This window comes from Ailuropoda melanoleuca, chromosome 2 (genome assembly GCF_002007445.2).
Source record: "Ailuropoda melanoleuca isolate Jingjing chromosome 2, ASM200744v2, whole genome shotgun sequence".
NCBI lineage: Eukaryota > Metazoa > Chordata > Mammalia > Carnivora > Ursidae > Ailuropoda > Ailuropoda melanoleuca.
Window position 1 is genome coordinate 119,873,440 of NC_048219.1, and position 23,294 is coordinate 119,896,733.

Here is a 23,294-nt window from a genome sequence, read left to right on the forward strand (position 1 = left end):
TGAATTTGTCCATTATACTCACACCAAATTTCTTTTACATCCTTATGTTGTTGTACTGCTACTAAATTTTGTTCATTGAATTTTCCCAACAAGCACTTCATGTTTAAACATGTGAAAATGCAATTTATAAAAAAAATCAGTTTAGATTCAAACGGGCTATGTGCACCCTGATGTCAATAGCAGCATTATCAACAGTAGCCAAACTATGGAGAGAGCCTAAATGTCCATCGGCTGATGAATGGATAAAAAAAGATGTGGTATAGATATACAATGGAATATTATTCAGCCATCAAAAAGAATGAAATCTTCCCATTTGCAACGATGTGATGGAACTAGAGTGTATTATGCTAAGTGGAGTAAGTCAGAGAAAGACAAATACCATATGATCTCATTCATATGTGGAGTTTAAGAAACAAAACAGATGGGGTGCCTGGGTGGCTCAGTCAGTTAAGCATCTGCCTTTGGCTCAGGTCATGATCCCAGAGTCCTAGGATCAAGCCCTATATTGGGCTCCTTGCTCAGCGGGGAGTCTGCTTTTCCTTCTCCCTTTGCCCCTCCCCCCTGCTCCTGCTGTATCTCAAATAAATAAATAAAATCTTTAAAAAAAAAAGAGTCACTTATGGCTTGTTTCCCTCTCTCCTTTTTTTCCTTTACCCCTTTCCATATGTTCATCTGTTTTCTTTCCTTTTTTTTTAAGAGTTTGTTTATTTATTTGATAAAGAGAGAGCAGGAGCAGGGGGGAGGGGCAGAGGGAGAGGGAGAAGCTGACTCCCTATTGAGCAGGGAGCCTAACATGGGGCTTGAGCCTAGGACTCTGGGATCATGACCTGAGCTGAAGGCAGATGCTTAATTGACCCAACCAGGTGTCCCCAAGCCATAAGTGACTTTTTTTTTTTTTCCAATCCTTGGCATTCTTTGGTTTATAAACTCATTACTTCAATCTCTGCCTCCCTCATCACATGTTTTTCTTCCTGGGTTTCTATGTATCTTCCTCTCTTCTTCATAAGGACACAGTCATATTAGGTTAGAGCCTACCTTAATTCAGTATGACCTCATCTTAACTTGATTACATCTACAAAGACCCTATTTGCAAACAAATTCACATTCAAGTGTCAAGAGTTAGGATTTAAACATATTTTTGGGAGGTGACACAATTCAAACAATAACACTTCTAACATATGTTTTTGAACTGAGAATAAAGTTAGGGCAAAAAAAATTGATTCTAAAAGCAAGAGAATTTTCTTTCCCTGGGAAAGAAGTTGTTTCACTTGTAACAAGATATAGTCTATTAGTAGATGTACATATTTTGCTTATAATGATTTGGCAATACCATTTCTTGACCATAGATACTTTCTTGATAACACTTTTGCCCATATACTCTATAACTATGTTTTTTAAAATTATAAAACAATATCTACCATTTTGTTTGTTTACTTGAGCTCAGAGTTCAAATAATATGGTTACAGTTTTATGATTAAGGCTTGTATCCATATTACATATATCAACAAATAAGATTCTCTAAAGACTTGAGAGGTTGTATCGTATTTACATTTATAATTGTACTGATAGTTACACTTTGTAAATGAACTGAGTTAGTTTTTCCTTTGGTAACTTTGATTCAAACTAGAGCCACTTTTTATTTTCCTGAGTAAGAAATTCACTTTAAATTCAAATTTAAAAACATTCTTAATCTTTCAAAATGAACATAGCCACTATATACTTTTAACATTAATTCTACAGCTTATTCTAGTAAAGCTAATTCTAGTGAAGTCTTTCTAATATATAATTTGGTATGTGGTATATAGATTATTAGTACATTTTTACATTCTTTATGATCATCTCCCATATATGTAGATAATTGTCACAAATTTTTCATGTAATAAAACTTACATAGAATGTACACTCTTATTTTAGAAGTTCAGTGAGAGAATTTTATGTGCATTTTCTTGTCTTTGGGCTTCTGACAAGGAAGGGAGGTAAAGCATTATAAACTCTTGTTTTGGGAGTGAAGAAAGATGGAGTAGGAAGGTCCTAAGCTCACCTTATCTTACAGCTACAACTAGGTAACATCCACATCAGTATAAATAACCTAGAAAATGACCAAAAGACTGGTAGAACAGACTCTCCACAGATAAACGTAGAGAAGAGGCCATATCAAACAGAGTAGGAGATGTGGTCAGGAGGCAAACTGACCCACAGGACTATCTGCCGGAGGGAAAGATGCTGAGGGCATGGATAGAGGAAAGAAACAGACCCTCACACCAGGAACCTCATGCACAGGAACCCACACAGGGAAGACAAATCTCCATATCATTTGATTTTGAAAACTGTGGAGCATAATTCTGTGAATTCTTATAATTAGTGGGACTTAACACCTAGAACTTTAAAAATCAGCAAGCTCAGCTCTGGGAGAGCCAGAAGGGTGAGAGGAAACTGAGTCCCCACCCTTAAAGAGACAGCACAACAAACAGCCCTGCTGAACTACAGCTTAGAAGCAGCAGTTAAAAAATGCCTGGGGTATAACGGAGGGAGATTTGTTTACTAATTTTAGAGTATGTGCTGGACGGGCAGGGATCTGTTGGAGACTTCTCCAATAACAAAAGAGCTAGTGGGCACCATTTCCCTCACCTACCCCCAACCTAGGTAAATGGACACCTGTAGGAACCAGAGCAACATAAACACTGTCTTGCTAATAGCACATCCCACTCCCACTCGTTTCTGCAGATTTACCCTCTCTATCCTAGCTTGGGCAGGAGTTTTCCCAGGTAGCTGCAGATCTCCTTCCATAGCAGACCCCCGTGAACCTTGCTAACAGCATGTTACCTTCCCCCTAATCCCCATGCTCTCCTACAGACTCACCCCCTCCAGTCCAGGGTCAGGAGTTTTCTGAAGCAGGAGCAGATCCCTTCCCTACAGCACACTAGTGCAAACCTTGTTGGCCCCACATGCCTTGCCCCTGCATTCTCCTGCAGACCTGCCCTCAGGAGGAGTCAATCCAAAGTGGTGCCACAAGTGTGCCATTGTACAACAGGAGCGAGCATGAATTCAAGGTGACTCTTGTCCCAGGAGGGAGAGGGAAAGATAGCCACACTTACCAGTCCCACTCTGACCCCAGTGGGCTAGAGGTAGACTTCTGGTCTGCCTGCAGGCCTCACTCATCATTAAAAGCTTCCCAGGGAATAACACAGGGAGAGCACACTGCAGTTCCCTGTTACCACAGCTCTGGTAAATGCCTGTTCTGATTCAGCTCAAGCCCGAGGTGGCCCCACACTGGCCCACTAACAACACAGGGACCAAACCATGCCCCTAACAGGCAAAGAGTGCCATTGCAGACAACTGAACTGAAGACAAATGCAGCTGAGCCACAACAGCAGGGCACATGCAACACACACAGGAGATACCCCTGAAATGCCAGGTTCTGGTGAACAGGGGACACTACATTGCAGGGCACTACAAGATCTCTTATTTATAAGGCCACTACTTTCAAGAGAAGGAGATAGAGCTGACATTTCTTATCACATAGAAACACATACAGAGAGTTAGACAAAATGAGACAGAGGAATATGTCCTAAATGAAAGAATAGGACAAAATCACAGCAAGAGAGCTAAATGAAACCTAGGTAAGTAATATACCTAATAGAGAATTTAAAATAATGATCATAAGATACTCACCGGACTTGAGAAAAGAGCGGAAGGCCTCAGTGAGACCCTTAAAAAAGAATAGAAAGCATAAAAAAGAACCAGTAAGAGATGAAGAACTCCATAACTAAAATTAAAAATCACTAGACAGAATAAATAGTAGACTAGAGGAAGCAGAAGAATGGATCAGTGTGACCTGGAGGGCAGCAATCAAGCTGAACAGGAAAGAGGGAAAATTATTTTTAAAATGCAAATAGATAAAGGGAACTCAATGACACTGTAATGCATAATAACATTCACATTATAGGGATTCTAGAAGAAGGAGAGGGAGAAGAGTGGGCAAAAAATCTATTAGAAGAAATAATAGCTGAAAACTTCCCATATCTGGAGAAGGAAACAGAAATCCAGATCCAGGAGACACAGAGAGACCCCAACAAAATCAAGCCAAAGAGGACCACACCATGACACGTAGTAATTAAAATGGCAAAAAGTACTGATAAAGAGAAAATTTTAAAAGCAGCAAGAGAAAAGAAAACAATTGCATACAAGGGAACCTCATAAGGCTATCAGCTGATTTTTCAGCAAAACCTTTGCAAACCAGAAGAGAGTGTTGTGATACAGTCAGTGTTCAAAGGAAAAAAAAAAAACAAAAAACCTGCAACCAACAATACTCTACCCAGCAAGGCCATCATTCAGAATAGGAGAGAGAGAGATAGAGAGATAGAGAGAGAGTTTCCCAGACAAACAAAAGCTAAAGGAATTCACCATGACTAAACTACCTTTACAAGAAATGTTAAAGAGACTTTATTTTTAAGGTTTTATTTGAGATAGAGAGAGAGCACGTGAGTGGGGGAAGGGGCAGAGGGAGAAGGAGAGAGAGAATCCCAAGCAGACTCCTGGCTGAGCACAGAGCTGGATGCAGGGCTCCTTCTCACAACCCTGAGATCATGACCTGAGCTGAAGTCAAGAGTCGGATACTTAACTGACTGAGCCACCCAGATGCCCCAAGGGGACTCTTAGGGTGGAAAGGAGAGACCATAAGCAGGAGGAAGAAAAATAGAAAACACAAAAGCAGTAGTATTAACTGTATCTATAAAAATCAAGAGATTCTCAAAATAAAAGGATGTACAGTATGATACCATATACCTAATGGGGGGAGAGGAGTTAAAATTTAGTGCATTTAGAATGGGTTTAAATGTAAGCAACCATCAACTTAATATAGACTACTATATGCATAAGATGTCATGTGTAAACCTAATGATAACCACAAATCCAAAAGGGTTGATAAATATGCAAAAAAAGGAATTCAAGTATATCACTAAAGAAATCCAGCAACCCATGAGAGAAGAGAGTAAGAGAAGAAAGGAGCAGAGAACTACAAAAGCAACCATAATATAAGAAATAAAATAATGATAAGTACATACCTATCAATATAATTACTTTGAATGTTAATGGACTAAGCGTTCCAATCAAAAGACCTAGGGTGACAGAATGGATAAAAAAGCACAATCCATCTATACGCTGCCTACCTACAAGAGACTCATTTCAGACCTAAAGACACAAGCAGATTGAAAATGAAGGAATGGAAAAGCATTTATCATACAAATGGAAGTGAAAAGAAAGCCAGGGTAGCAATACTTATATCAGGCAAAATAGAATTTTTTAAAAAAGACTATAACAAGAGACAAAGAAGGACACTACATAATCATAAAGGGGACAATCCAAAAAGAAGATGTAACAATTGTAAATATATATGCACCCAACATGGGAGCACCCAAATACATAAAGCAGCTAATAACAAACATAAAAGTAATCAATAGTAAAACAATAATAGTAGGGGATTTTAACACCCTAACACCCTACTTATGTCAATGGATAGATCATCCAACACAAAATCAACAAGGAGACAGTGGTTTTTAATGACACACTTAATGACCAAATAGATCTAACAGATATATTTGGAACATTCCATTCTAAAACAGTGGAATACACATTCTTTTCAAGTGCACATGGAACATTCTCTAGAATAGATCCCATGGTAGGACACAAAATAAATCTCAACAGATTCAGAAAGATCGGAGTCATATAGCATGCATCTTTTTTATTCTCAACACTGTGAAACTAGAAATCAACCACAAGAAAAAAAAATCTGGTAAGACCAAAAACACACGGAGCTTAAATAATATGCTACCAAACAATGAATGGGTCAACCAGGAAATCAAAAAGGAAATCAAAAGGAGACAAAGGAAAATGAAAACACAATGGTCTAAAATCTTCAAAATGCAGCAAAATCTGTTCTAGGAGGGAAGTTTATAGCGATACAGGCCTACCTCAAGAAGTAAGAAAAGTCTCAAATAAACAACCTAACCCTACACCTAAAGGAATTAGAAAAAGAACAAACAATACCCAACACAGTATAAGAAAGGGAATAATAGAGATTGGAGCAGAAATATACAAAGTAGAAACTAAAAAAACAATAGAACAGGTCAATGAAACCCATAGCGGGTTCTTTAGAAAGAACAACAAAATTGACACCTTTAGTCAGTCTCATCAAAAACTGAATGGTTGCTTACATTTAAACCCATTCTAAAAGAACTAAATTTTAACTCCCCTCCCCCGCTCCCATGTTTTAGGATATGCTGTCATACTTCACATCCATTTATTTTGTGAATCCCTTGATTTTTTGGTTTATATTTTCATCTCCTTTTCCAAATGAATTTTGAAACTTTGTGAAAAGAAAACATAAAGTGCAAGGTTAAATGAGTAGTTGACTATTTAAAGAGTGAGGTTTGATTTTCTAAACTATGGATCAAATTACTAGAGCAGTGGTTTCTCCACCCTGACTATGCTGGAAAGCTTTTTAAAAATGTAAATGTTTTGGCCCTATCTCTACTGGTTAATTGCAGTTCTGCTAATTACTACTTGACTACTTGTGTGACTGAGCATTTTTTATTCCATAAAATTAGATTCTCTAGAAGTGGAGATGATACAAAAGTATTGGACTTTTGGATAAGAATGCGCCTCACAGAAATTGGAAACAATATCTACTTAGAGGTGTGCTGATCTAATTAGGAAAACTTTGAACTGAAAAATAAGGACTTTAGGGGCACCTGGGTAGCGCAGTCGTTAAGCGTCTGCCTTCGGCTCAGGGCGTGATCCCGGCGTTCGGGGATCAAGTCCCACATCGGGCTCCTCCGCTAGGAGCTTGCTTCTTCCTCTCCCACTCCCCCTGCTGTGTTCTCTCTCTCGCTGTCTCTCTGTCACATAAATAAATAAAATCTTAAAAAAAAAAAGAAAAAGAAAAAGAAGGACTTTATAGTTTGATAGACATCAGTAACAGTAAATACCCCATATTACTGGCAAAATACCTAGGGAAAATATGTGGGTATTGCACTTTTGCCCTCAAATGTCTGTATTCCAAGGCCCAGGATATGTCTGAAACGGGAATGGACTGATTTCTTAGATGCATCAATAGTGTGTTCGCAGTGAGAGTGAATGAGCGTATTTGCTAGCAGTATGATATGGGTAGTTATGGTGGTGAGTAGGGATAGGGTAGGGGTGGCTTATGGAATTCTTATAGATTAGAAAACCTCTAAGGCCTTTTCCAACTCTAATATGCTATGTTTGTAAGTAATCGACAGTCCTTTCTTTACATGGATTTATTTATCTATACATTTTGAAAACTTTTATGTGCCAGACACCATACCAAAAGATAAAATCTGTGGACATGAAGAAAAATAGAACATACTAGGTTTAATAATCGCTACGATAAGGTATCATGGAAATAATTCAATAATTGTATTTCATATATACATGTGTTGGTTACTTCTATTACCATTTAGGTGTTAACCGAAATACATGAGCTAGGAATTCCAATATACTTAAATGTTCAGAACAAAATTGCATTGTGATGATTAGAAGAAGTGTCATCTCAATCCAGGATGTTTGAGAAGAAACTTCTTGAAAAGTCTATACAATATGCAATACACTGTATCTCACTCAAACTACGAAAGGCTAAGACCCAGATTCTAACATTCATTACTGTCATTGTTCCTTGCCTGCATGCTCCTTTACTGAGTATGCAACCGGTCAAATTGCTTTCGATGCCTCTATTGCTTGTTAATAGCTAGAATCTTGGGGAGAGAGGCCAGTTTCCTGGAATAAAAACTGCTGAGGATAGAGAAACAGCATCCATGAGAGAAAGGTCTGAGTGTAATGGGCTTTGTAGGATAGGACTCAATTGATTCTGGAGCCCCAACGGGAGTGAAGGGAAAGGAATGTCTAGAGAAAACTCTGTAGTTCTGACTTGAAGCAATTTGAAAACAGCAATAATTATTTCCTTTTTTCTGCCATATATTTCAAAAAGAAAAAAGTCTACAGGTAAAATTGAGTTTACATTTGTATTTAGATAATTTCCCTTATTCCAGATTTTTACTGCTTTTTGTTTTATTGGATTTCAGTTAAGTCACTCCTTTTTTTGATATGTTTTAACTCCATGATAGAATTCAGTATGTAATACTGTCAGTGAGTGAAGAGAGGGACCACATATATTTGTTTAAACAATCAGCATATTACTGGTGAGTTTCTTCAGAAGGAATATGTTTTGTTAAATTTTGCTTTTGAATTATTAAAGCAATACATACATGGTTTTAAAAATAAGAAACAAATAATATGGAAAAGTATAAAATAAAAAGTAAAATTTGAAACCATCCTGTTTCTACTTTCCACAAGTAACCTGTATTAGCTTATTTTATGTATCATTTCAGAAATCTTCTATCAATGTACAAGTTTATGTGTGTACATACATGTAACATGCACATGTACATTCACATGAAAATGCTGTATATGCTTTTTTTTAATATAAATGCAGCATATCCATTGTTGCTTACTAATGGCCTTTCCTTTGTCTCTTTATTATTGATTTCTAAGAGTTCTTGTTATATTAATAAAATGTATCTTTTCTTAGGTATTTCAAACATTTTTCTGCTGTTGAATTTGCATTTCAACTTGATTTATGGTAGTTTCTTTTTTTCCCATGCTGAAATTTTAATTTTTAGTTTAGTCAAATAATCAGTCTTTCCTGTTATGGTTTCTGTAGTTTATGTCCAAGACTATGAAATATATAACACCACTTCTTCTATCCTACCCTTATGGATTAATTTTTGTTAAGAGATTTTATTATAGCAATTTTAGGTTTAGAGCAAAATTAAGAGAAACATAGAGATTTCCCATAGACCCTCTGCCCCCAAACATTCATAGTCTCCCCCATTTTCAATTTCCCCACCGTAGTGGTACATTTGTTACAATTGATAAATCTACATAGACACATCATTATCACCTAAAGTCTGCAGTTTACATTAGGGTTGGTTCACTAAATGTTGGTGTTTTACATTTTGTGTGTTTGGACAAATTTATAAAGGCATGTACCCACCATCACAGTATCATGCACAGTAGTTTCACTGCCTTAAAAATCCTCTATACTTGGGGTGCCTGGGTAGCGCAGTCGTTAAAGCGTCTGCCTTCGGCTCAGGGCGTGATCCTGGCGTTCCAGGATCCAGTCCCACATCGGGCTCCTCCGCTGGGAGCCTGCTTCTTCCTCGCCCACTCTCCCTGCTGTGTTCCCTCTCTCGCTGGCTGTCTCTCTGTCACATAAATAAATAAAATCTTTAAAAAAAAAATCCTCTATACTCTGCCTATTCATTCATCCCTCCAAATTTTTAAAAGTAAAATATTTTATATTTAAATCTTTAAATCATCTGGAATCTTGTTAGTGTACCAGCAACTACTGATTAATCTGTTTATTTTTATTTTTATTATTTTTTTGGCATTAATTTTTTAAGCCACCTTTATCATATATAAAAATCTTATGTATATTGGAGTATATTTCAGGATTCTCCAGTATACATTTTCTTTTTTATTTTTTAAGATTTTATTTATTTATTTGACAGAGAGAGAGACAGCCAGTGAGAGAGGGAACACAAGCAGGGGGAGTGGGAGAGGAAGAAACAGTCTCCCAGTGGAGCAGGGAGTCCGATGCGGGGCTTGATCCCAGAACCCTGGGATCACACCCTGAGCGAAGGGAGGTGCTTAAGGACTGAGCCACCCAGGCGCCCCTCCAGTATACATTTTCTATCGGTCTATTTCTTCTCTAGTATAAAACTCCTTAATTGCTGTGTCTTTACAGTGTTTTTACTATCTAGAAGGACTGGTCTCCTCTGTCCTCCTCTTTTTTTTTTTTCTCAAAATATTTGTAGATAATGACATGTTTTTAACCAGATGAACTTTGGTATCATCTCTCAAGTTTTGGAAATAAAAAATCCTATTTTTTATTAAAATAGGAATCCTATTAAAATAATAGATTAATTTAGTTGGAATAATGAGTCTTTGAATATTGATTATATCTGTCCTGAAAACAGATTACATATCTTATAGATATCTGGATTTGTTTATTCTGAGTTGTTTATTTTTATGTGTTTTTCATATTAAATGGGTTTGTTTCTAGTTTTTATTTTCTAATTGGGCATGGCTTATATATAGGAGAATCATTGATTTTCATATACTATGTAACTAGCTACCTTTCTAGACTTTTTTCTGGGGGAATTTTCCCATTGACTTTCTTGGGTTTCTCAAGTATACATGCATGTCATCATGGAAATAGGGACAGAATTATCTCCCCCCTACCAAGTTTACTGAGTAATAATTGACACATAACATAAGTTTAAGGTGTACAGTGTGATGATTTGATGTAAGTATATATTGCAAATGATTACCACAATAAGGTTAGTTAACATATCCATCACTTCCTCATATAGTTACCCTGGGGAAGGGGTGTGTGTGTGTTATGTGTGTGTGTGGTGAGAACATTTAAGATCTGCTCCCTTAGCAAATTTCAGGTATACAATATAGTATTGTTAACTATAGTCACCATGCTGTGCATTAGATCTCCAGGACTTACTCATAACTGGAAGTATGTACCCTTTGACCAACTTCACCCATTTCTCCCACCTTATCTCCCATCCCACCTCAGCAACCACCAATCCACTTTCTGTTTCTATGAGTTCAGTTTTATTTTAGATTCCATGTGTGAATGAGATCATATAGTATTTGTTTTTCTCTGTTGGATTTATTTCACTTAGCATAATGCCCTCAAGCTTTATCAATGTAGTCACAAGTCACAAGGATTTCCTTCTTTTTATGGATGAATAATATTTCATGTTATAAGCACACACACATACACACACATCACGTTTTCTTTATCCATTCATCCATCCATTGATAGACAGGTTGTTTCTATGTCTTGGCTATTGTAAACAATGCTGTAATGAACATGGAGGTACAGATATCTCTTTGTTATAGTGATTTTATTTTCTTCAGATGAAGAAAATACCCAGAAGTGGGGTTGCTAGATCATATAGTAGTTCTGTTTTTAATATTTTGAAGAACCCCCCCATAGTGTTTTCCACAGTGCCTGTACCAATTTATATTCCTACCAACAGTGCCCAAGGGCTCTTTTTCTTCCCCCATCCATACCAACACTTGCAATCTCTTTTATTTTTGATAATAGCCATTCTAACAGGTGTGAGGTGTTATCTCATTGTGGTTTTGATTTGCATTTTCCTGATGATTAGGGATGTTGGGCTATTTTTATATACCTTTGGCCATTTGTGTGTCTTATTTGGAAAAATGTCTATTTTCTCTGCCATTTTAAAAATCAGATTATTTGGTTTTTTGCTGCTGAGTTGTAGGAGTTCCTTGTATGTTTTGGATATTAACCCTTATCAAATATAAGATTTGCAAATATTTCTCCCATTCCATAGGTTCCCTTTTCTTTTCTTTTTTTTTTTCAGTACAGAAATATGTTTAAGGTAATCTCACTGATTTATTTTTGCTTTTGTTGCTTGTGCTTTTGATGTCATATCAAAAAAATCTTTGCCAAGACCAATGTTAAAAAGCTTCTTCCCTGTCAGTTCTAGAAGTTTTATGGTTTCAGGTCTTACATTTAAGCATTAAACTCAGATCAAGTTAATTTTTTTGAATGTTATAAGGGCCCAGTTTTATTCTTTTACATGTGGATATCCAGTCTTTCCAACACCATTTATTGAAAAGACTATCTTTTCCCCACTGAATTTTCTTGGCTCCTTGTCAGTGTGGGCTCTTATTGACCATATGTATGGGTTTATTTCTGGGTTCTTCATTTGATTCCATTGGTCTTTGTATCTGTTTTTATGCCAATACCATACTATTTTGGTTACTTTGGCTTTGGGGTGTAGTTTGGAATAAGGAAGCATGATGCCTCTAGCTTTGTTCTTTCTCAAGATTGCTTTGGCTATTCAGGATCTTCTGTGGTTTCATATGTATTTTAAGATTATTTGTTCTATCTGTAAAAAAAAAAACCACTGGAATTTTGATAGGGATTTCACTGAATCTATACATGACTTTTGGTAGTATGGACATTTTGACAACGTGAATTCTTCTAATCCATGACATGAGGTATCTTTTCACTTATATGTGTCTTCTTCAGTTTCTTTCATTAATGTCTTATAATGCTCATTGTACAGATCTTTTACCTCCTTGGTTAAATTTATTCGTAAGTATTTTATTATTTTTGATGCTACTGTGAATGAGATTGTTTTTGTAAATTTCTTTTTCAGGTTGTTCATTGTTATTCTATTGAATTGTTACTAATTTTTATATATTGATTTTCTTCCTGAAACTTCACTGAATTCATTTATTAGTTCTTAAAGTATTTTGATGTAGACTTTAGGCTTTTGTATATATAAGATCATATCGTCTGCAAACAGAGGTAATTTTACTTCTTCCTTTCTGATTTGGGTACCTTTTATTTCTTTCTTTTGCCTGATTGCTTTGGCTAAGATTTCCAGTATTCTGTTTAATAGGAATGGTGAGATTGGACTTTCTTGTCTTGCTCCCAGCCTTATAAGAGAAGGTTTCATTCGATGTGAGCTTGTCATATATGGATTTTATTATGTTGAGATTTTTGTTGAGGGTTTTTATCATGAAATGATGTTGGAATTTGTCAAATGCTTCTTTTGCATCTATTGAGATCATATGATTTTAATCTACATTCTGTTAATGTGATGTGTCACATTTATTGATTTGCATATGTTGAAGTGTTCTTGCATCCTGGGGATGAGTCCCCCTTGATCATAGTGTATGACCCTTTTAATGTGCTGTTGAATTCATTTGTTAATATTTTGTTGAGAATTTTTGTAAATATATTCATTAGGTATATTGACCTATAGTTTTCTTTTCTTATAGCATTCTTATCTGCCTTTGTAGTAGGGTAATGCTGGTCTTGTAAAAATGAATTTAGAAGTCTTTCCTCCTCTTAAATTTTTTCAAAATGTTTGAGAAGGATTGGTATTAATTTTTCTTTAAATGTTTGGTAGAATTCACCAGTGAAACCATCTAATCCTCGCCTTTTGTTTATTATAAGGTTGTTGATTATTAATTCAGTCTTCTTACTCATTGGCTTGTTTGGGTTTTCTGTTTTTTCATGATTTAGTCTTGGTAGGTCATACGTTTCTAGGAATATATTTTTCTAGATTGTCCAATTTATTGGCATATTATTATTCATTGTCATCTCTTATTTTCCTTTGTATGCCTGTGGTTTCTATTGTAATGTCTTCTCTTTTTTTATGATTTTATTTATTTGAGAGAGAGAGAGTACGAGATGGGGGAGGGTCGGGGGAGAAGCAGACTCCCCACTGAGCAGGGAGCTAGATGTCGGGTTCAATTGGGATCATGACATGAGCCAAAGGAAGACAACTAACTGAGCCACCCAGGCGGCCCTGGTCTTTCATTTACAATTGTATTTATGAGTCCTTCCTTTTGCTTAGTCTAGCTAAAAGTTTGTCAATTTTGTCTATCTTTTCAAAGAACCAATTCTTAGTTTTGTTAATCCTTTCTGTTGTTATTCTCTATTTCATTTATTTCTGCTCCAATCTTTATTATTTCCTTCCTTATGCTAACTTTGGACTAAGTTTGTTCTTTTTCTAATTCCTTGAGGTGTAATATTAGGTTGTTTATTTGAGATCTATTTGCTTTATGTATGCATTTATAACTATAAACCTTCCTGTTAGAAATGCTTTTGCTGTATCCTATATGTTTTAGTATGTTGTGTTTCCATTTTCATTTGTTTCAAGATGTTTTTTAAATTTCTCTTGACTTTTTCTTTGATCCATTGGTTGTTTGGGAGTGTACACTTTAATTTCCACATATTTGTGTATTTTTCAGCTTTCCTCCTGTTAATAATTTCTAATTTCATACCATTGTGATAGAATTTCTGTCTTATGAATTTGTGGAGATTTGTTTTGTCATACTTGATCTGTCTTTGAAAATGTTCCATATGTGCTTGGAGAGAATGTATATTCTGCTACTGTTGGGTAGGTTGTTCTTTCACATCTGTTAGGTCCATTTGGTCTATAGCATTGTTCAAATCCACTATTTTCTTGTTAAGTCTCTGTTTGGATTGCTCTATCCATTGTTGAGAGTAGTGCCCCTTCCTTTCTAATGTTTATATCTCTATTTCTTTCTCCCATCTAATTAACTAGTACATCCACAATATTAATATAATTGTTTTAACTTTTTGGGGGGCCCACAAATACTTTTCCCATCATAGATAAAACACATGCTATTATAGCTCTCATAACTCCGAGTAAAGGAAAAATAGGTAATTGCAAATCAAAAAATTCTTTAAAATTGAAACAGAACTGAATGAACAGTTGAATTTCTAGAGTTATGTGAATTATAAGAAACAATTCTCTGATGACAGAATTGTCTTTTTTCCCCTTATTGGCTACTCTAAGATTTACTCTTTATCCATGTTCTTCAGCAATTGGACATGATGTGCCTAGATTATGTTTCTTCATATGTTTCCTTCTTCAGTTTTGCTTAGCTTCTTGGATCTGTAGGTTGATACTTTCTCACCAAACATGGAGAATTTTACTCATTACCTCATCAAATTTTTTTCCTGCCCCATTTTCTCTTTCTTTTTTTTTCTGGGACTCCATACACATATATGAAAAATTACTTGATATTGTTTCTTGGCTATGTGGGTCACTAAGACTCTTCAGAAATATTTGTTCATCTGTCTTCAAGTTCTTTGGCTGGCTTCCCTGTCATCTTCAATATGTTTTAAGTCATCCAGTGAATTTTTTATTTTGGTATAGCACTTTCAGTTCTATAATTTCAATTTAAATCTTTAGAAAAATGTTATTGTGGTAAAATATGCATAATAAAGTTCATAATTTTAACCATTTTTAAGTGTACTTGATTCTTTTTTGTTTCCATTTCTCCTGATTCTCTTTGTGCATTCATCATGATGATATTTTTTATGTTCTTGATAATATTTATTTATTTATAAGATTTTATTTTTAAGTAATCTCTATACCCAACATAAGGTTCAAACTCACAACTCCAAGATCAAGAGTCACATGCTTGATTGGTTGAGCCAGCCAGGTGCCCCACGTTCTTGATAATAAAGTACTTGCATTGAAGTACTTTCTGAGTCATTACAGGATCTGTTCTATTGCTCTTTTTTCTATGGAACTTGGGCCACATTTTTCTCTTTGTTCATTTGTCGAAATTTTTAATTCTATACTGGGTATATTATATACTTTAGAGACTCTAGATTCTGTTATCTTCCTCTGAAGAATATTGACTTTTTTATCGAACAGTTAAATTACTGGATGCTTATCTTTGTCTAATAAAGGCTTGGTTCTATGTTTTGTTAGAGTGGGTGTCTTTTGGTTTTGCTTTAAATCTTAGGGTGACTCTTTTAATACAGGGATAGAATCTTTACTCCTGAAATATGGCCCTTTGCAGATTTCTGTGGAAAGCCTAAGTTGTTCACCAAGCTCCATCAGTTTGATAGGATTCAAACTCCAAACTCTTTCTCTCATGCAATGAGCAACAGCAAAAATCCCTTTCAGCCTTTCAGCTATTATTTTCCAGTAGGTTCTTTGGAGTCTTCACCATATATATACAGTTCAGAAGTGGGAATGTATGTGCAAATTTTTAACTCCCCCTCTGTGCTTCCCCACTTTCCAAAATCTACCTCCCTCAACCCCCAATTATCAGCCATTCTTTTAGCCTTGAAACTCTGGTCTTTAATATCTCAAGCCAATAGGAATTGGCTTTCTGCTTTAGTTCTGGCTACTCCTACAACTTTTTACCTCAAGGAAAAGCTATATAAATATAGATCTTGTCCAGCAATGTTCTATTCTTTCAAAGGTCTGAGCCTCTCTGTATTTGCCTACTTTTGGTTGATCTCCAAATAGTTGTTTTTTTATTTATTTGTTTTAGTATTTTTTCACAGTTTATAATTGTTATCATGGGAGCAAGTCGGTTCAAGTTACTCCACCATTATTGGAATTGCAGTTCCCAGGATTTTTTTACTTTTATACTTACCTATTCACTTCGTTATTTTATATTCATGTATATTATTTCACTTCATGATCAGTTTAGTCACTTAGACTTAGGTTGGATTCCTGGTTCTGCCATTTATTATGGCCTTACTTCAAATTTCTGGTTTTTAGTGTCCTTATAAATAAAATGGAAATGATCATATTTACCTTATAAGGTTAGTTGCATTTGAATATTAAATGTGGCAATATATGTAAAACATGTGGCACAGAGCTTAGAACTTCATTGGCATTCATACATGCTGCTACCCTTTATTATAATTATTCTATAAGGTTGGAATGTCAAATATTACTATGTGGGATGACTTACCTAAGATCTTACTACTAAATAATAGGAGTACAGATTAATTCTGCAAGATAAGTTTATGCCTCCTTGGAATTCCATTTTCAATATTATCCCATGTAAAATGGAGAAACTGCCTGATTGTAATTGTAAGGTTATAGTATATGAAAAGCAAATAAAATCTATTTACATACCAAATGAGATTTATCAGAATAGATTTTATATTTGTTTCCATGAGGAGGAACAACAAAACAAGGATTACTAACAATAAGGGCTACATGGTCAGTGTATTGAGTGATGTCCTTTTCTCTTCTGTGAGCCCATAGGAGCCAGCCAACTGATTGGTACCCAGAAGATCACCACAGTAGTATTTTTTTTCCTAAGAGAGAAGAATGAGTCTAAGTAAGTTTTCAATTTTAAAACCAGACAGAATATTCAGTGAGAATACTGAAGCCTAGTAAGATAAGTAGCATTTGTGTATATGGTCATTAAAGAAAATAGTAGAAAATATACTGCTATGTAATGAACTATTCTGTTGTCTAGGTTTACTTGTAACTCACAAATGAATGATTTGTACCCTGGGCAAACATGTAATTTCAGAAATTGGTTATTGAATGAGGTTTTCTATGAATAGTTAACATCATTGTTTTGTCTACTGAAATCATGTTATGGATGTGTATATGTGTTATTATGTGTCATATTTTAAGTAATGCATAGGACTTTGTGTGTGCTTTTCAAAAACATTTTGCTATAGAGGAAGCAATATAATGCTAAAGGTAAAAAGGGAAACTGGTTGAGGTCACATCCACTCTCTCTGGTAAGCATTATTACAGTTACTATTCACATTTATGCCTATTCAGATAGAAACCCATCAATCATGTAAACTCAGGACCAGATTCTGATCTCTAATGCATAGTATGAATTCCCACATATCTTTTTTCTACCAAAAATAAATAAACGAATAAATACTCAGTATCATCTGAGATTAAAATCTGTCCTTTCAAATTGATTTTATTTTTATCCAGACTAAGAAGCAAAATGCAGTGTCAGAGAGGAAACAAAATAATTCCTGCCAGGATGTGGTTTCTTTTTTTATATATAATTCTTACAGAATCAAGTATTCATATAGTTCTGTAATCATAATAATGGCTGTGAGAAAAAAGAAAAATTATTATTTATCCTTTTTAAAATGGAATCTTTTTATCCTTGTGCAATCATATGTACTAACTTGGATTGTAGGGGAAGGCCATATTATAAAGAGAACATTACCTAAGGTTATAATATATGAAAAGCAAATAAAGTCTATTTACATACTAAATAAGATTTATCAGAATAGAGTTTATATTTGTTTCCATGAAAATTTAACAATTTTATTAAAGCTTACCAATGAAATATTTAAAATAATAAAACTGTCTTGTTTTTGGAATTTATGTTTTTTTTTAAGTATAAGATAATTGCACAGAAGATTTGAAGATAAAATCTTCATTTACATTTTCTCTCACCCAAGGAAATTTAGTTCAATTTACACATAGTGTTATTTTTGAACAGTGCTTATTAAGAACTTTTTATGAGCAAAGCACTGTGCTAGGCATTTTTAGGGGATATAAAAATAAACCTGGTACCACCCTGCCTAAAAGAAGTGTGTAGCTTAGTAAGACAAATAAAAGCACACATGTCACACATGCATACGAATAGAGTGTGTAAACTTTCAGAGTATGACTCTCAACAGTATGGTTCCAAGGAGCGGTGTTGGTATGTGCCATTTTTTATTATATTTCAGAATTATAAGTGATCATTAGGAGAGCCTAGCATAGCACCAGGAGCATAATTGGTGTACAATAGGTGCTGAAAGAATAGATAAAATATTCTCTCATGGTTGGGGTCGGGTAGCAGGCTAGATGTGGTGTGACTATGTCTATGTTAAGTGTCCCTATGGTTAAACCGGTTATTTTAGAATTAGACTTTTTTTTAATCTGGATTTTACCATCTTTATGACCTTGCACAAATTACCTCTTTAAACTCCATTTTTTTCATCTGTCAAATGTGGTGATAATATCTGTTCCGTAAGTTTGTTGTAAAGTGTGAAGTGAGATACTGTATGTCACGCCTATAGGACAGTGACTATAGTATTTTAGATTAAAAATCCTGTTACATTTACTATGACTGTTTACATTATTTTTGCTATTAAGGGATGGACGAACGTACCTCATTATGAAACAGAAGTAGTGAAGCTATAACATTGACGTTACGTGTATGCAAGTGGCAGAACTTTTACTCCAAAAAGTGGCACTTCACTTAATCTCCATTATTTTATTTTGGAAAAATAATTCATGAGTTATGAATAAAATAAATTTATTATTAATTTTGTACTTGGTCCTTTTATCTTTGCAGAATGAAAACTCAAATAATCACTTAGAAATTATTATTAACTCTCTCATACACTTATTTATCCATTTCACAAATATTGACTGAGCCCCTGTTGTTTGTCAGGCATTGTGGTAAACACTGGTGATACAGTGGTGAACAAGGCTGACCAACTTTCCTGTCATCAAAGTTTAAATTTAGTTGGAATTCTAGTTCATTGTTCACAGACCTGGATTTGCAAGTCCAGCCCTTCATAGGTGCTTCACAGGTGGTTAACAGTGTCCTAGACACTGTGCTTGAGATTTAGGGAGTAGATGTCATATGAATGAAGGTTTCTTTCTTTGATTCCATGAATTATAACAAGGCAAGACAGCATCAGACTTGAAAAGTTACATTATAGCCCACCTTCCTGAAAGTCTGTCATTTTAAAGGTACGATAAATTCTTGAGCATGCTACAAAATTATGAGGGCTTAGGTACAAATGAATAACAAAGTCAGGTCAGGAAGTACATGATCACGGTTGAATCTAACTCTACTATTAGAGTTCTGTTAGTTCTATTATCTAGGCTACCTTAGGTAAAAATAATTAAATTTCTTTCTATCTTTTGAGTATTAGGAAACCTTGGGCCTGGAACTAACATCTAGATTCACAGCTATTTTCTCTTTGAAACTTTTCTTGTATCTTCCCCACGATTAATTACCCTATTGCTAACTATAATGAAAGAATTTTGTTGATTTAAACATTCTATTCAGAAAAGTTCTATTCTATTCTCTGTCAAATAAATAAATAAAAATCTTTGAAAAAAATTTAAAACTTTGATAGTTTGCTATTCATTAGTAGTAGGAGATAATGATTAATTATAGCAACTACTATTAAATAAGCATTTTCTACGTGCCGTATGATTCACGTAGATTATTGGTAGTCCTTACAGTATCTCTGCATGCTAGAAATCATTATTGCCTAATATACACAAAACAATATGGTCTCAAAAATATTAACTGACTTTCCCACAGACATTTGAGTCAGTCAGTTGCAGAGCCAGAATCCAAACCCATATTTATGTGGATCCATATCCAACCCCGGTCACACCACGTTGCCTCTCCGTTGTATACTAGAATGCAGAAGTGAAGTGAGAATGCATATGCAGCCTTCGATTCCCTGTTATGATCTTATTCTTTTCCCTTTAAAAAAATATCATATATTATATGCACATGTTAAGTCAAATAATATTGAATGTCCCCTCCCTATGAGTCCACCTAGACCTAGAAATAATTTCTTTTAATATTTAACTGCTTTAATCTTTACTTGCTTTTAATTCCCAGAGTAATTCAGCTACCTATTTGTAAATAATATGGGGTTTTTTTTTACTGCCAATCTAGGTTTGCCATTATTAGACATTGTTTATAGATAGAAATTATAGATAGGAATTATAGAAATTATAAACATAATGTATCTAGTCTCATTAGATGATGACTTAGCTCACTTGTAGCTCTCTGTTCCCCCATCTTGCCAATATAGTTTAAAAAATAAATGATTAGCTTATTAATGTTGTATAAATATTGTTCATTGTAAAACCTAGTACACCATAATTACATTTCCTTTCTTGTAGAGCACTTTTTATGGCCTAGAGTTTTTCTCTCATTCTCTGTCATAAGCTTTTTATAATTAGAAAGAATTTTTCTTTCCACCTATTCTTTTTCCTATCTCTATCACTTTTATTTGAAACCATGGTTGATATAAATGTTAATTTTTATCCAGTTGTTTTCTTTTTTTTTAAGATCTTATTTATTTGAGAGAGAGCGAGAGAGAGGGAGAGAGAGCACAGAACAAGAAGGTGAAGCAGACTCCCTGATAATCAGGGAGCCTAACACGGGGCTCAATCCCAGGACCCTAATATCATGAAATGAGCTGAAGGCAGTCACTTAACCAACTGAGCCACCCAGGTGCCCCTATCCAGTTATTTTCTTTGTTAAACTTTGTAGCAGGTTTTGTTGCACCCTCTGCAACCCATCCCTGCTAGAAAAGTTTTAATTCTTAAAGAGCTTTTTCCTTTGTTTCCGAAAGTTTTCCAAAAGCCTTGTTTAAAACCTCTTTAGATAAAATAGACAAAATTTGAAACAAAGATCTTTGATCTTTTCCTACAACAAGTAACTTCTATAGTAGGGGGAATATTTNGAGCCTGATGTGGGGCTCGATCCCGTAACGCCAGGATCACGCCCTGAGCCGAAGGCAGACGCTTAACCGCTGTGCCACCCAGGCGCCCCTAGAAATGAGTTTTAATTCTTAAAGAGCTTTTTCCTTTGTTTCCGAAAGTTTTCCAAAAGCCTTGTTAAAAACCTCTTTAGATAAAATAGACAAAATTTGAAACAAAGATCTTTGATCTTTTCCTACAACAAGTAACTTCTATAGTAGGGGGAATATTTTATTTTAATCAGTAAGTACTTTAAATAAATTAGNAGCTACCAAACTCATTCTATGAGGCTAATATTACCTTGATCCCCAAACCAGGCAAAGACCCCCTCAAAAAGGAGAATTACAGACCGATTTCTCTAATGAATATGGATGCCAAAATCCTCAACAAGATCCTTGCTAATAGAATCCAACAGTACATTAAAAGGATTATCCATCATGACCAAGTGGGATTCATACCTGGGATGCAAGCATGGTTCAACACTCGCAAATCAATCAATGTGATACATCATATCAACAAGAAAAGACTCAAGAACCATATGATCCTCTCAATTGATGCAGAAAAAGCATTTGACAAAATACAGCATCCTTTCCTGATTAAAACCCTTCAGAGTGTAGGAATAGAGGGTACATTTCTCAATCTCATAAAAGCCATCTATGAAAAGCCTACTGCAAGCATTATTCTCAATGGGGAAAAGCTGGAAGCCTTTCCCTTAAGATCAGGAACACGACAAGGATGCCCACTCTCGCCACTATTATTCAACATAGTACTAGAAGTCCTTGCAACAGCAATCAGAAGACAAAAAGGGATCAAAGGTATCCAAATCGGCAAAGAAGAAGTCAAACTGTCTCTCTTTGCAGATGACATGATACTCTATATGGAAAACCCAAAGGAATCCACTCCCAAACTATTAGAAGTTATAGAACAATTCAGTAAGGTGGCAGGATACAAAATCAATGCCCAGAAATCAGTTGCATTTCTATACACGAATAACGAGACTGAAGAAAGAGAAATTAGGGAATCCATCCCATTTACAATAACACCAAAAACCATGCGTTACCTTGGAATTAACTTAACCAGAGACGTAAAGGACCTATATGCTAGAAACTATAGATCACTTTTGAAAGATATTGAGGAAGACATAAAAAGATGGAAAAATATTCCATGCTCATGGATTGGAAGAATTAACATAGTTAAAATGTCCATACTACCCAGAGCAATCTACACTTTCAATGCTATCCCGATCAAAATACCGAGGACATTTTTCAAAGAACTGGAACAAATAGTCCTTAAATTTGTATGGAACCAGAAAAGGCCCCGAATCTCCAAGGAACTGTTGAAAAGGAAAAACAAAGCTGGGGGCATCACAATGCCGGATTTCGAGCTGTACTACAAAGCTGTGATCACAAAGACAGCATGGTACTGGCACAAAAACAGACACATCGACCAATGGAACAGAATAGAGAACCCAGAAATGGACCCTCGGCTCTTTGGGCAACTAATCTTTGATAAAGCAGGAAAAAACATCCGGTGGAAAAAAGACAGTCTCTTCAATAAATGGTGCTGGGAAAATTGGACAGCTACATGCAAAAGAATGAAACTTGACCACTCTCTCACACCATACACAAAAATAAACTCCAAATGGATGAAAGACCTCAATGTGAGACAGGAATCCATCAAAATTCTAGAGGAGAACATAGGCAACAACTTCTATGACATCGGCCAGAGCAACCTTTTTCACGACACATCTCCAAAGGCAAGAGAAATAAAAGATAAAATGAACTTATGGGACTTTATCAGGATAAAGAGCTTCTGCACAGCCAAGGAAACAGTCAAAAAAACTAAGAGACAGCCCACGGAATGGGAGAATATATTTGCAAAGGACACCACAGATAAAGGACTGGTATCCAAGATCTACAAAGAACTTCTCAAACTCAATACACGAGAAACAAATAAACAAATCATAAAATGGGCAGAAGATATGAACAGACACTTTTCCAATGAAGACATACAAATGGCTAACAGACACATGAAAAAATGTTCAAAATCATTAGCCATCAGGGAAATTCAAATCAAAACCACACTGAGATACCACCTTACGCCAGTTAGAATGGCAAAGATAGACAAGGCAAGAAACAACAATTGTTGGAGAGGATGTGGAGAAAGGGGATCCCTCCTACATTGTTGGTGGGAATGCAAGTTGGTACAGCCACTCTGGAAAACAGTGTGGAGGTCCCTTAAAAAGTTAAAAATTGAACTACCCTATGACCCAGCCATTGCACTACTGGGTGTTTACCCCAAAGATACAGACGTAGTAAAGAGAAGGGCCATATGCACCCCAATGTTCATAGCTGCATTGTCCACAATAGC

The 23,294-nt window shown here is 35.4% G+C and overlaps 2 protein-coding genes across 8 annotated transcripts in view; one reads left to right on the forward strand and one right to left on the reverse strand.

Moving 5' to 3' along the window:
- The window catches only part of MBD5 (methyl-CpG binding domain protein 5), a 448,730-nt gene that overhangs the window by 200,829 nt on the left and 224,607 nt on the right, over positions 1–23,294 (forward strand). Inside the window, exon 1 of one of the 7 annotated variants that reach the window (XM_034654543.1) lies at positions 16,717–16,770. The exons of the other annotated variants lie outside the window; for them this stretch is intronic. The gene's annotated coding sequence lies outside the window, so the exon portion shown is untranslated. Of the gene's footprint in view, positions 1–16,716; positions 16,771–23,294 lie in introns of those variants that run through there. 7 annotated transcript variants of the gene reach the window in all.
- The window catches only part of LOC100471777 (prefoldin subunit 5-like), a 61,743-nt gene that overhangs the window by 10,360 nt on the left and 28,089 nt on the right, over positions 1–23,294 (reverse strand). The gene's annotated exons all lie outside the window — the stretch shown is intronic.